This window comes from Prionailurus viverrinus, chromosome B1 (genome assembly GCF_022837055.1).
Source record: "Prionailurus viverrinus isolate Anna chromosome B1, UM_Priviv_1.0, whole genome shotgun sequence".
Taxonomy (NCBI): domain Eukaryota; kingdom Metazoa; phylum Chordata; class Mammalia; order Carnivora; family Felidae; genus Prionailurus; species Prionailurus viverrinus.
This window is the reverse complement of record NC_062564.1, coordinates 138,685,651-138,698,981: the sequence shown is the minus strand read 5'-3', so window position 1 is coordinate 138,698,981 and position 13,331 is coordinate 138,685,651. Positions and strand designations below refer to the sequence as shown.

Here is a 13,331-nt window from a genome sequence, read left to right as displayed (position 1 = left end):
ATTAAGTTTCCCAAGAGTTTTTCCTAACATCCTCTACCTTCCACAGCCCAGAGTCCTCTTTACAACTGCAGATTCCCACAGGGCTTCCTTGCTCCTGTCATTCCTCCACAGTCCAAAAATTATCCCTATTAACTTTCACTTTCTTACTGGGTGTCTCCCAACTGTTGGCGTACCGAGACAGACTCAGACAAAGCAATTTAAATTAAATATGTGTTTGATTCATAGTCTCTTTAACTTTCTAATTGAAAGGGTAATACATACCTCTTTTAAAATTACTTCTTTTTACAATAAAAATAATATGAAATAAATTAACTTAAAAAAAATTAAAGCCCAGGGCACCTGGGGGCTCAGTCAGTTAAGTGTCTGACTTCAGCTCAGGTCATGCTCTGGAGGTTCACGAGTTCAAGCCCCACATCGGACTCTGCGCTGACAGCTCAGAGCCTGGAGCCTACTTCGGATTCTATGTCCCCTCTCTCTCTGCCCCTCCCCCAGTCACGCTCTGTCTCTGTCTCTCTCTGTCTCTTTCTCTCTCAAATAAAAAAAAAAAAAGAAGAAACATTAAAAATTTTTTTTAAATAAATAAAGCCTGGGTGGCTCAGTTGGTTAAGCGTCTGACTCTTGATTTCAGTTCAGGTCATGATGTCACAGTTCATTAGTTCCAGCCAGGTGTTGGGCCCCAGGCTGACAGTGTGGAGCCTGCTTGGGATTCTCTCTTTTCTTGTCTCTCTCTGCCCCTCCCCCACTTGCACTTACTTGCTCACGCTCTCTCTCTGTCTCTCTCTCTCTCTCAAAATAACATAAATAAATAAGCTTAAAAAATAAAAATAATATGTACACATTATAGAAAACTGAGAGTATATGGAATATATATATATAAAATCGAATATTATTCAGCCAAAGAAAAGAATAAAGTCTTGTCATTGCAACAACATGGATGGAGCTAGAGAGTAAAATGCTAAGTGAAATAAATCATTCAGAGAAAAGACAAATACCATATGACTTTACTCATATGTGGCGTTTAGGAAACAAAACAAATGAGCAAAGGGGGAAAAAAGAGAGGTAAACCAAGAAATAGACTATTAACCATAGAGAACAAACTGATGGTTACCAGGGAGAGAGAGGGTACAGGGGTTAAACAGGTGATGGGGAGTAAGGAGTGCACTTGTTGTCATGAGCACTGGGGTGTTGTAGGGAAGTGCTGAACCATTATATAATATGCCTGAAAGTAATATTACACTGTATGTTAACTAACTAGAATTTATTTTATTTTTCATTTTATTTAAAAAAATTTTTTTATTTATTTTGAGAGAGAAAGAGAGCAGGGAGGGGCAGAAAGAGAGGCAGAGAGAATCTCAAGCAGGCTCTGCACTGCCAGCACAGAGCCCGATACGGGGCTCGAATCTACCAATCGTGAGGTCATGACCTGAGCGGGAATCAAGAGTTGGACACTTAACCAACTGAGCCACCCAGGTGCCCCTGACTAACTGGGATTTAAATTTAACTCAGAAAAAAGAAAATTCCAGTTAAAAAAAAAGAAAATATTGGTAGCATACAAGGATAAAAAATATAAAGGGTATGGATTTTTCCCTTTTTTCTTGTTTTTTATTTGTATTATTATTAATATTAGTCTTTGCTATTTGTGCAGGAAAAAGCTTTCACATAGTTTAAGGAAATTTTGAAAAATACAAAACAAACTAAATTATTTCCAGTTTGTCTTCCTTTTTGTAAGGTGAAGGAACAAATTTTTGTGTTACCTGATGAACATTCCAAGAACCCTCAAAATATTTTAAGCACAAAAGACATCTTAATATTTTTACTATTCCTTTGTGGGGGGGGGGGGTAGGCAGAGGGAGAGGAAGAGAGAATCTTAAGACTCTGTGCCCAACTTGGAGCTTGACTTGGGGCTCAATCTCTCGACCGTGATGAGATCATGAGATCATGACCTGAGCCAAAATTAATAGTTGGATGCTTAACCCACTTAGTCACCCAGGTTCTCCAGTATTTTTACTATTCTGAATATACAGTTTAATATGGTAAAGAAAAGATCAAGAAGAATTATCAGAGGTGGCAATATATGAACAGAAGTCATAATTCCTAAAACTCAAGATATACTTATTATAAATACTTAAAAGCCACAGCAATAAAGAACAGCGAGTGCTAGGAATTTATTTTTTTTATTGTTAAAAAATTTTTTTACTGTTTATTTATTTTTGAGAGTGAGAGAGAGAAACAGAGTGTGACTGGGGAAGGGGCAGACAGAGGGAGACACAGAATCTGTGGCAGGATCCAGGCTCTGAGCTGTCAGCACAGAGCCTGATGCAGCACTGGAACTCAAGTACCGTGAGATCATGACCCGAGCTGAAGTCAGACGCTTAACAACTGAGCTACCCAGGCGCGCAGGAACTTAATTTAAAAGTAAAGTATTTTTGGTCAAAATTATTCAAGAGCATTCCAGAAGTCCAAAGAATTAGTAGGATATTTTGGTGATTAAAAAGAACATCTGGGGGCGCCTGGGTGGCGCAGTCGGTTAGGCGTCCGACTTCAGCCAGGTCACGATCTCGCGGTCCGGGAGTTCGAGCCCCGCGTCAGGCTCTGGGCTGATGGCTCGGAGCCTGGAGCCTGTTTCCGATTCTGTGTCTCCCTCTCTCTCTGCCCCTCCCCCGTTCATGCTCTGTCTCTCTCTGTCCCAAAAATAAATAAACGTTGAAAAAAAAAAAATTTAAAAAAAAAAAAGAACATCTGATATCTATGCATGTATTAACTTGGTCATTTTCCGAAAAGAAAATCCAAATTCTAGTTTGACTCTTTTTTAAAAAAGAATATCCAAAAAATAATAATAAAAATAAAAATAATGTTTTAAACAATATATCCATATTTATTGAAGCTTTGTTTACAATAGCCAAGATATGGAAGCAACCTAGTGTCCGCTGATAGATGTGTGTATACATACAATGAAATATTGCTCAGCCATTAAAAGAATGAGATTTTAAAAAAATTTTTAGTGACTAAATTTGTTTCCCACATACAAAACAAAATGTGTGCAGTGGTTATTTGTTTTTGTTTTGTTTTTTAAATTTTTTTTCCAACATTTATTTATTTTTTTTGGGACAGAGAGAGACAGAGCATGAACGGGGGAGGGGCAGAGAGAGAGGGAGACACAGAATCGGAAACAGGCTCCAGGCTCTGAGCCATCAGCCCAGAGCCTGACGCGGGGCTCGAACTCATGGACCGCGAGATCGTGACCTGGCTGAAGTCGGACACTTAACCAACTGCGCCACCCAGGCGCCCCTGTTTTGTTTTGTTTTAAAGAATGAGACCTTGCTATTTGCAATAACATGGATGGACCTAGAGGGTATTATGCTGCATGAAATAAGTAAGATAGAGAAAGGCAAATACCATATGATTTCACTCAGATGTGGAATCTAAAAAACAAAATGAACAAACAAAAAAGGCAGAAACAGCCTACAAATACAGAGAACAAACTAATGGTTGCCAGAGAGAAAGAGGGTGGGGAAATGTGCAAAATGGGTGAAGGGGAGTAGGAGATACAGGCTTCCGGTTACGGAATGAAGAGAGCATAGGGAATACAGTCAATAGTATTGCAATGTGTTGTATATGGTGACAGATGGTAGCTTTACTTGTTGTAAGTACAGTATAGTATATAGACTTGTCCAATCACTATGTGGTACACCTGAAACTCATGTTTTAACATTGTATGTCAACTATAATTAAAAAAAAAAAAGATTGGAAAAAAAAAGAAAAATAGAAAGATTATCATCCATGTAACAATTTGTAGTAAAGAAATTGTAGCAAGATGGCATCACAGGAAGTTCTTGAACTCACTTCTTCCATAGACACACGAAGTCTACAGATACGTATGAAATAATTCCCCCTGAAAAGGACTTGAAAACTAGCTAAATAGCTCCTTTACAACAGATAGTAAAAAGGCCACATTGAGAGGGAGTAAGAGAGGGAGTCTTGCCAAAAGCCTCAACCCCCACAGTAGGGACGGATCTCACAAACCTGGAGATTCGGAGAAGGAGTTTATGTCCTATGTCAGGCACCCCAAACCTTGAAACCTGCAATAGAGAGAAAAATCCCCAATATGTCTGGCTTTGAAAACCAACAGGGTTCATATCCAGGAGACTCAAATATATGGAACTGAGATACTTCTCTTACAGGGCTTGTGCACAAACTCACCTGACCCAAGGATAAACACTAAAGCAGTAGTGTGAAAAGCACCTAGACTATATGTGAAGGAGATTCATTTGCTAATCTTAAAGCATCTGCCAGAGGGGCAGAATTCTGTTGGGACTCTCTCTGGGGACTTACGTGCTGACAGGCACCATTTTTGTGCTCTCTCTCTATCTTGATAGTGCTTGTGGTCATGCCTCAGCCATGTGCTCTTCCAGGCGCTTGTGAAAACTGGCAGGCACATGCAATCCACACGGGGATGTTCCTTGATCACCTAGCTCTGGTGGCTATGGTTGGGGACAGGGCATGCATTCCTGGATCCCACAGGACTATAATAATCAAAGACAGTTCTTGACAGGATGCCACCCGTGGGGTATTACACAGACAGCAGACTGAAACACATCCCCAGCATCCCTGTAAAAAAGGCCTATTTATGGGCTGCCTGGCTGGCTCAATCAGTGGAATACTCAACTCTTATTCTTAGGGTTGTGAGTTCAAGCCCCACATTGGGTTAGAAATTACTTTAAAAAATAAAAGAACTTTTATTAAGAACTAAAAGGAGAAATCAAAAAATATTTTGAGACAAATGAAAATGGAAATGTAACTTACCAAATACAAAGGCTCATAAGAGGGGCACCTGAGTGGCCTAGTCAGTTAAGTGTCCAACTTCGACTCAGGTCATGATCTCCTGGTTCAGGGGTTCAAGCCCCATGTCAGGCTCTGTGCCAACAGCTCAAAACCTGAAGCCTGCTTCAGATTCTGTGTCTCCCTCACTCTGCCCCTCCCCCGTTCAAGCTCTGTTTCTCAAAAATAGGCATTAAAATTTTTTTAATTTAAAATTTTTAAAAAAGCTCATAAGAAGCCACTGTGAACAATTTTACTAGCCTACTATCTTCCATCCTACACAAAAATTAACTCAAATTGGATTAAAGGCATGAATATACAATCTAAAACCATAAAATGTCTAGGAAAAAAAAGAAAACAGGCAGTAAACTCCTTGAAATTGGCCTTGGCAATGATTTTGGATCTCACACCAAAATCAAAGGCAACAAAAGAAAAAATAAACAAGTAGAACTACATCAAACTGAAAAGCTTCTGCACAGCAAACAAAACCATGAGCAAAATGAAATGGTGACCTACTGAATGGGAGAAAATATTTGCAAATCATCTATCTGATAAGGGGCTAATATTCAAAATATATAAAGAAGTCATATAACTCAATAGCCAAAAAAAAAAAAAAGAGCAATCTGATTAAAAAATGTGCAGAGGATCAGAATAGACATTTTGCCAAGGAAGACACATAGATGGCCAACAGACACATGAAAGGATGCTCAATGTCACTAATCATCAGAGAAATGTATATCAAAATTACAATAAGATATCACCTCACACCTGTTAGAATGACCATTATTAAAAAGACAAGAGGGGCGCCTGGCTGGCTCAGTCAGTAGAGCATGTGAGACTTGATCTTGGGGTCATGAATTCAAACCCCACATTCGGTGTAGAGATTACTTTAAAAAATAAATTAAAATAAATAAAAATTAAATTTTAAAAAAGTTGCTGTTGAAGCACTAATTTTTAAAAAATGGGGCGCCTGGCTGGCCCAGTCATTGGAGTATGTGACTCTTGATCTCCATGTCGTGAGTTCAAACCCCACATTGGCCACAGAGCTTACTTAAAAATAAAAAGGAAAAAAGAGAGAGAAAAGACAAGAAATAACAAGTATTGGTGAGAATGTGGAGAAGAGGGAACACTTGTGCACTGTGGGTGGCAATGTAAACTGCTGCAGTAGAACAATATGGAGGTTTCTCAAAAAATTAAAAACAGGGGCACCTGAGTGGCTTGGTGTGTTAGGCGTTCAACTTCAGTTCAGGTCATGATGTCAGGGTTCGTGAGTTTGAACCCTGCGTGGGGCTCTGTGCTGAGTTAGTGGGGCTGGATCACTAACCCTGAGGTCATGAACTGAGCCAAAATCAAGAGTTGAACATTTAACCAGCTGAGTCCTCTAGCCCCACACATTACTATTTTTTTTGTTTTACATTTATTTATTTTTGAGAGACAGAGTGAGACAGAGCATGAGCAGAGGAGGGGCAGAGAGAGAATCTGAAGCAGGCTCCAGGCTCTGAGCAAGCATTTAGCACAAAGCTCCAGGTACTGAGCAAGCATTCAGCACAGAGCCTGATGCAGGGCTCAAACCTACGAATTGTGAGATTATGACCTGAGCCAAAGTCAGACACTTAACCAACTGAGCCACCCAGGCACCCCACACATTACTACCTTTAACCAAAGTAGCCAACTTTTGTTTTGTCCAAACATAGAGAAGCCTAGAAGACAGTAAACTAAGAAATATCTACCTAATTTTTGAGCACACATTTTAGATAATCTTTACAAATTTTAAGCTGATAAAACAAACCCAGGGATGCCTGACTAGCTCATTTGGTGGAGTATGTGACTCTTGATCTTTGAGTTTGAGTCTCATATTGGATATAGAGATTACTTAAAAATTAAAAAAAAATCTTTAGGGCACATACACCCCAATATTTATAGCAGCGCTATCAACAATAGCCAAATTATGGAAAGAGCCCAAATGTCCATCGACTGATGAATGGATAAAGAAGGTGTAGTATATATACACAATGGAATACTACGTGGCAATGAAAAAGAATGAAATCTTGCCATTTGCAACAATGTGGATGGAACTAGAGTGTATTATGCTAAGCGAAGTAAGTCAGAGAAAGACAAGTATCATATGATTTCACTCGTATGTGGAATTTAAGAAACACAACAAATGAACATAGGGGAATAGAAAGAAAAATAAGATGAAAAGAGAGTGAGAGGCAACCATAAAAGACTCTTAAATATAGAGAATAAACTGAGGGTTGCTGGAGGGGAGGTTGGGGGGGGGGGATGAGTTAAATGGATCATGGGCATTAAGGAGAGCACTTTTTGGGATGCACACTGGGTGTTATAGGCAAGTGATGAATCACTAAATTCTACTCCTGAAACCATGACTACACCATATGTTAACTAACTTGAATTTAAATTTAAAAAATTTAAAAAAAAATTTTTAAATAAAAACCATTTTATATTTTTAATCTTAAACAATTATTAGAAAGTATAACTTACTTAACTTATAAGATCAATATAAAAATTTATATAAATTAAAGCATGAGAATTTTAATTTTAGTCCTATAAAAGTTAAAATATAGTGTTAGCATTAATTTTATACAATAAAACACAGTTTACTTTTTCTTTCTTTTAGAGATGTTTGATTATTTACATGGACTAGGTATTCCTAAACTGTGTAGATGGCAACAGAATGATTTTTTTTCTAGTCAATCCACCTTTAAAATTTCTCAAGTGAGGGGAAGAGGGAGAGGACAGAAGGGGGAAAAAGTGAGTGGGAACAAGCTTTAGACAAATACAAAATTATCATTGGAGAAAGGCTAATAATCTTTCTGTTGCAAGGTGAGAAAAAAGTTTAGATTTAGAAAAACTCATTTCAACACACACACACACACACACACACACACACACACGAGTCGTTAACAACTGGTTTAAACAGTAACTTGGGCTCTTGGCAATTTTATCAAGTCAAAGAGTAAGAATGGAAATGAAGGATGTTTATGGAAGGAGGGAGTCTTCCTTAAAAGAAATCTCTTTTAGACAGATAAGATAGACAGTCCCAGGGTACCTGGGGGGCTCATTTGGTTAAGCTTCTTGCTTTTGGCTCAGGTCATGATCCCAGAGTGGAGCACTGTGTTGGGCTCCATGCTGAGCATGGAGATTGAGATTCTCTCTCTCTCCCTCACTCTGCCCCTCTCCCTAGCTTGGGCTCCAAAGAAAGAAAGAAAGAAAGAAAGAAAGAAAGAAAGAAAAGTAAAGAAACAAAGAAAGAATAAAACAAAGAAACAAAGAAACAAAGAAACAAAGAAAAAAGAAAAGGTAGACAATCCCCTTACAAGAGGTTCTTTCCCCTTTTCATTCTAAGGCATCTCCAAAATGAAAAATATAATTTATGTCAAAAATCTTCAGAGTAGCCACTACAACTCCAAACCATCCTCTGTGAAGTTATGTCAGCGAGCAGTGCAAATTCATTAGTAGGCAACCCATTAGAAGTTGGTTGACAGCTGGTCAAAAATAAAAGCATCACAGAGTTTTGGACCCTAACCCCAAGGATAAGTTGCCCTGCCTATTTACTCAAGAAATCAGCATGACCCTGAAGCGACAGAGAGATCATAAAAGTCCAGATATAGCACAAAATCCATGCAATCAAGGACAGAGAGCCCTCGAGCAGGGGTAACTCAAATGGTCTCAGATGTGCATGTTCTTACTGAATGGAGGTCCGAGTCATAGCAGGAGGGTCTTAGCCATCCGTGGTAGTAATTGTTCTGGCCCAATCAGCCAAAGACCATCTGGGACAAACCTGTAGTCAAACAAAGTGAGATTCACTCATTTGTTGCAATGAGAGACACTGCACATGGAGAAACTATGGGATGTCCCACTAAACAAAGGAGAAAATGAGTTATAGGACTTGGGGGAAGAGTGACATTTAGGCGAGATTTAAATGAAGTAGTGTTTTATTAAGATCAAAGCAAAGCAAGGTCATATATAAAGGAGGCAAGGTCAGATCTGGACTGCAAAATTGAACAGGCACCTGTTTCTTTGAAAACTGCAAAGTTGAAGTAAGGGTGGAATATTGTCTTCAGAAACCTCTTCTCTGAAGTTCCACACCTGGACTGCAAATCAGTTTTGCTTCTGTGGGCCTTAGATTCTCTGAGAAAGAGTGGGATATTTCATTCTTCTTGATGTTATTTCAAACAGCAAAGTTTCTAGTCTATGATTTCAAGCATCAAGTCATTCAACATAGGGGGCTGTTTTGATACTTTACCACTGCACCATGTCTCTGGGGGGAACATTATTATTCCTTGTTAAATTTGTGCTAACTTTATCTGTATCTGTCCTCCTAGACTGACACATAGCAGGGCATATTTTTACTTCGCCAGCTCCAGCCAATTTAATACTTTCTCAAGTTTAAAGCCTGCCAAAAAGTGATGCTCTTTCTAACACTATTCAGGACAGAAAAAAAAAAAAAATAGGATTGAGATATTATAAATCAATTCTTACTGGTTGAATATACTTAAGGGGTATATACTGGTATATAGATGATCTTTTTTTTAAGTTTATTTATTTATTTTGAGGAAGAGAGAGTGTGGGTCTACAGGGGAAAGGCAGAGAGAGAGGGAGAGAGAATCCCAAGTCGGTTCCACGCTGTCAGCATGGAGCCTGACGTGGGGCTCTATCCCACAAACCATGAGATCATGGCCTGAGCTGAAATCAAGAGTTGGAGGCTCAACCAACTGAGCCACCCAGATGCCACTAGAGCATCTTGATAAACTTTTCCATAAGGATCCAAGCTAGGGAAAACAACTCTGAATACAAAACTGCAATGTTGCACACATAAAAGGGCACAGGTTTCTACACATTCACGTTTGAAATCCTGGCTGTAAAAGGATGAGACATTGGACAAATTAGATGCCTTTGCCGAAGTTTTCATCAACTTGTACTCAGCAAGTTACTTCACACTCTAAGCTGGATTTCTCTCATCAGGTTAGTGTGAGAGTTAAATAGGTTAACAGCTAAATATATCTATCATTGTTCTTTGAAATGTAAAAGAAAGTGTGGAGGAGGGGACCCTAGAATTACAGATGTATTCCTCCTAGCAGATGGGGGGTGGGGAGAGAAATAATTGTAGCTTGCACAGGGGGAGCAGGGGTCTAAAACGATAGTCTCTATGGTGTGTTGTCTTTTCTAAAATGATCTTTTTCACATTAAAACATTTTTTAAATGTTTATCTATTTTTGAGAGAGAGGGAGACTGAGCACGAGCAAGGGAGGGGCAGGGAGGGAGAAACAGAAACTGAAGCAGGCTCCAGACTCTGAGCTGTCAGCACAGAGCCCGACGCAGGGTTCGACCTGGGGCTCGAACTCACAGACTGTGAGATCATGACCTGAGCCAGAGTCAAATGCTTAACTGATTGAGCCACCCAGGCATCCCGATCTTTTTCATATTAAAACATTTTTAAAGTTAGGTTACAGGTTAAAGGCTGTATATACGTTTAATACAGTATTTCTTAATTTCAACATGTTTGGATTTCTTAATGACTGTTATTTTCTTTTAATTTTATTGCATTGACGTTAGTGAAACTGGCCTGATTTCTGTGTTTTGAATTGTGTTTGGTTCATAAAGGTTCAAAACCAGTATATCTTCCTTGCGTTTTATACTTTTATTAATATGAGATATTTCACATTACCTTCTTTGCTTTTTACCTTGAATTCACTTTTCCCTTATACCAGTATTGTTAGTATATTGTTGTAATGCTGTATATTTCCTGATGTCAACATATATTTTTTAAGTTTACTTATTTATTTGAGAAATAGAGCGAGAGATCACAAGCAGGGGAGTGCAGAGAGAAAAGGGAGAGAGACAGAATCCCAAGCAGGCTCTGCATTGTCAGCGTGAAGCCCGCCATGGGGCTGAACCCAGGAACCCACAAGATCATGACTTGAGCCAAAGCCAAGAGTTAGACCTTTAACTGACTGAGCCACCCAGGCGCACCGCCCCCCCCCCCCACCAATGTCACAATTTTTAACCTTCTTGCATCATTTTCTTTTGGATGTATCTCTTATAAATGGCATCTAACGTGTCTTTATTTTACCCATTCTGTCTTATATCATTTGAATTTAATTCATCCATGCCATGGTTTCTGTTATGTTTGGATTTACTTACTCCAGCCACCTGAATTTGTGCCTTGAATTTATCATTTTTTCTTCTAAGTATATTATCTTTCTTTTTAACTTTCTTTCTTTCCAACTATGTCAGATAAACTCTAAGGTGGCAAACACCCCATTATCCCCTCTTCCTCATATGCACGCTTTTTTGTTAATGATCTACCCTTGACTGTGGATGGGATTTCTTAATTGCTTCTAATGAACAGAATACGGCAAAGGTGGTGAGATATCACCCCCATGATTACCTTACCTTGCATAAGACTCTGTTTTGCTATCTGACTCACTCCAGAGACTCTTCATACGGGCTTAATGAATCTGAATGGATCATTTAGACAAAGCTTATCCTGGATTGGATATTTAATAATTTTCTTTCCCACTAAAGAAGAGGGAGGGCAGATTAATTTTAGGTTAAAAAAATTGTGGTTGAGTGCCTGGCTAGCTCAGTTGGAAAAGCATGTATGTGACTCTTGATCTTGGAGTTGTCAGTTCAAGCTCCATGGTGGGTGTGGAGATTACTTAAAAGTAAAATCTTAAAAAAAAAATCCCAAACAAACGCACAATTGTGTTGTGCCCTACAGTGTTGTTTTATTGGTGGGAAATTGGCCAGACTCCAATATACATCAGTGGGGGTAACAAATGCATTATGGTACAGCCTTATGATGATTTATTACATAGCCATGAATTATTATTTGGAACAAACAAATCACAGAATCCCAGAATATCAGGATTGACTAGAATGTCATATTTCCACTGAATAAAAGGTCCAGTGTAAGAGGAAAACAAAAAAACAACTTTTGTTTTTTACCCTGTACATCTGAATTGTAGTAGTAAATAAAATTTTGAAGTTATTTCACAAGGCTGTCATCAGGAAATGAAGACAAAAGAAAAAAATCAACAAATAAAAATAATATTTTTAACCCATTCATGCCCCAATCTAATATGAAATTAAGAGTTTGGTTTTTTTTTAATGTTTATTTATTTTTGAGACAGAGAGAGACAGAGCATGAACAGGGGAGGGTCAGAAAGAGGGAGACACAGAATCTGAAACAGGCTCCAGGCTCTGAGCTGTGAACACAGAGCCCGACACGGGGCTTGAACTCAGGGACTGCGAGATCATGACCTGAGCTGAAGTCGGCCGCTTAACCAACTGAGCCACCAGGCGCCCCGAAATTAAGAGTTTTTATACCATCTATAGACCAACTTCCCTGATGAACATGGATGCAAAAAATCTTCAACAAGATACTAGCCAACTGGATCCAACAACACATTAAAAAAGATTATTCACCAGGACCAAGTGGGATTTATACCTGGGATACAGGGCTGGTTCAAAACAATCAGTGTGATTCATCACATCAATAGAAGAAAGGACAAGAACCACATGATCCTCTCAATAAATGCAGAGAAAGCATTTGACAAAATACAGCATCCTTTCTTGATAAAAACTCTTAAGAAAGTAGGGATAAAAGGATCATACCTTGAGATCATAACAGCCATATATGAAGACCCTCATTACCTCAGTGGGTAATGAGGAGACTTAGCTCCTCATTACCAACCAACCATGAGCTCCCAGATTCGTCAGAATTATTCCACCGAGGTGGAGGCCGCCATCAACCGCCTGGTCAACATGCATCTGCGGGCCTCCTACACCTACCTCTCTCTGGGCTTCTATTTCGACCGTGACGATGTGGCTCCGGAGGGCGTGGGCCACTTCCACGAGTTGGCTGAGGAGAAGCGGGAGGGCGCCAGAGCGTCTCTTGAAGATGCAAAACCAGCGCATTGACCGCGCCCTCTTCCTGGACATGCAGAAGCCCTCCCAAGATGAGTGGGGTAAAACCCTGGACGCCATGGAAGCCGCCCTGCTTCTGGAGAAGAACTTGAACCAGGGCCTTTTGGATCTGCATGCCCTGGGTTCTGCCCTTGCAGACTCCCATCTCTGTGACTTCCTGGAGAATCACTTTCTAGATGAGGAGGTGAAACTCATTAAGAAGATGGGCGACCATCTGACTAATCTCCGCAGGCTGTCCGGCCCCCAGGCCAACCTGGGCGAGTATCTCTTCGAAAGTCTCACCCTCAAGCACGACTAGAAGTCTCTGGAGCCCAGCAGCCTTTGAGAGGGTCCCTCTGGCATTCCCCGCAGATGTCAGGGCTTGTGCCTGAGTCTCTCCTTGCAGCCACTAGGCAGCTTTTTAACCAACCTAGAGCCCTCTCCCAAGCCATGGACCAAATGAAAACAATAAAGCTTTTTTGCAGCAAACAAACAAACAAACAAACAAACAAAAAGACCCAATGTTATTATCCTCAGTGGGGAAAAACTGACAGCTTTCCCCCTAAGGTCAGGGACAAGAC

At 39.7% G+C, this 13,331-nt stretch overlaps 1 pseudogene; it reads left to right on the top strand.

Annotated features, from left to right (window-relative positions):
- The first annotated feature begins 3,592 nt into the window (after nt 1-3,592).
- LOC125163476 (ferritin light chain-like) lies at nt 3,593-13,251 on the top strand (annotated as a pseudogene).
- The last annotated feature ends 80 nt before the right edge of the window (nt 13,252-13,331 follow it).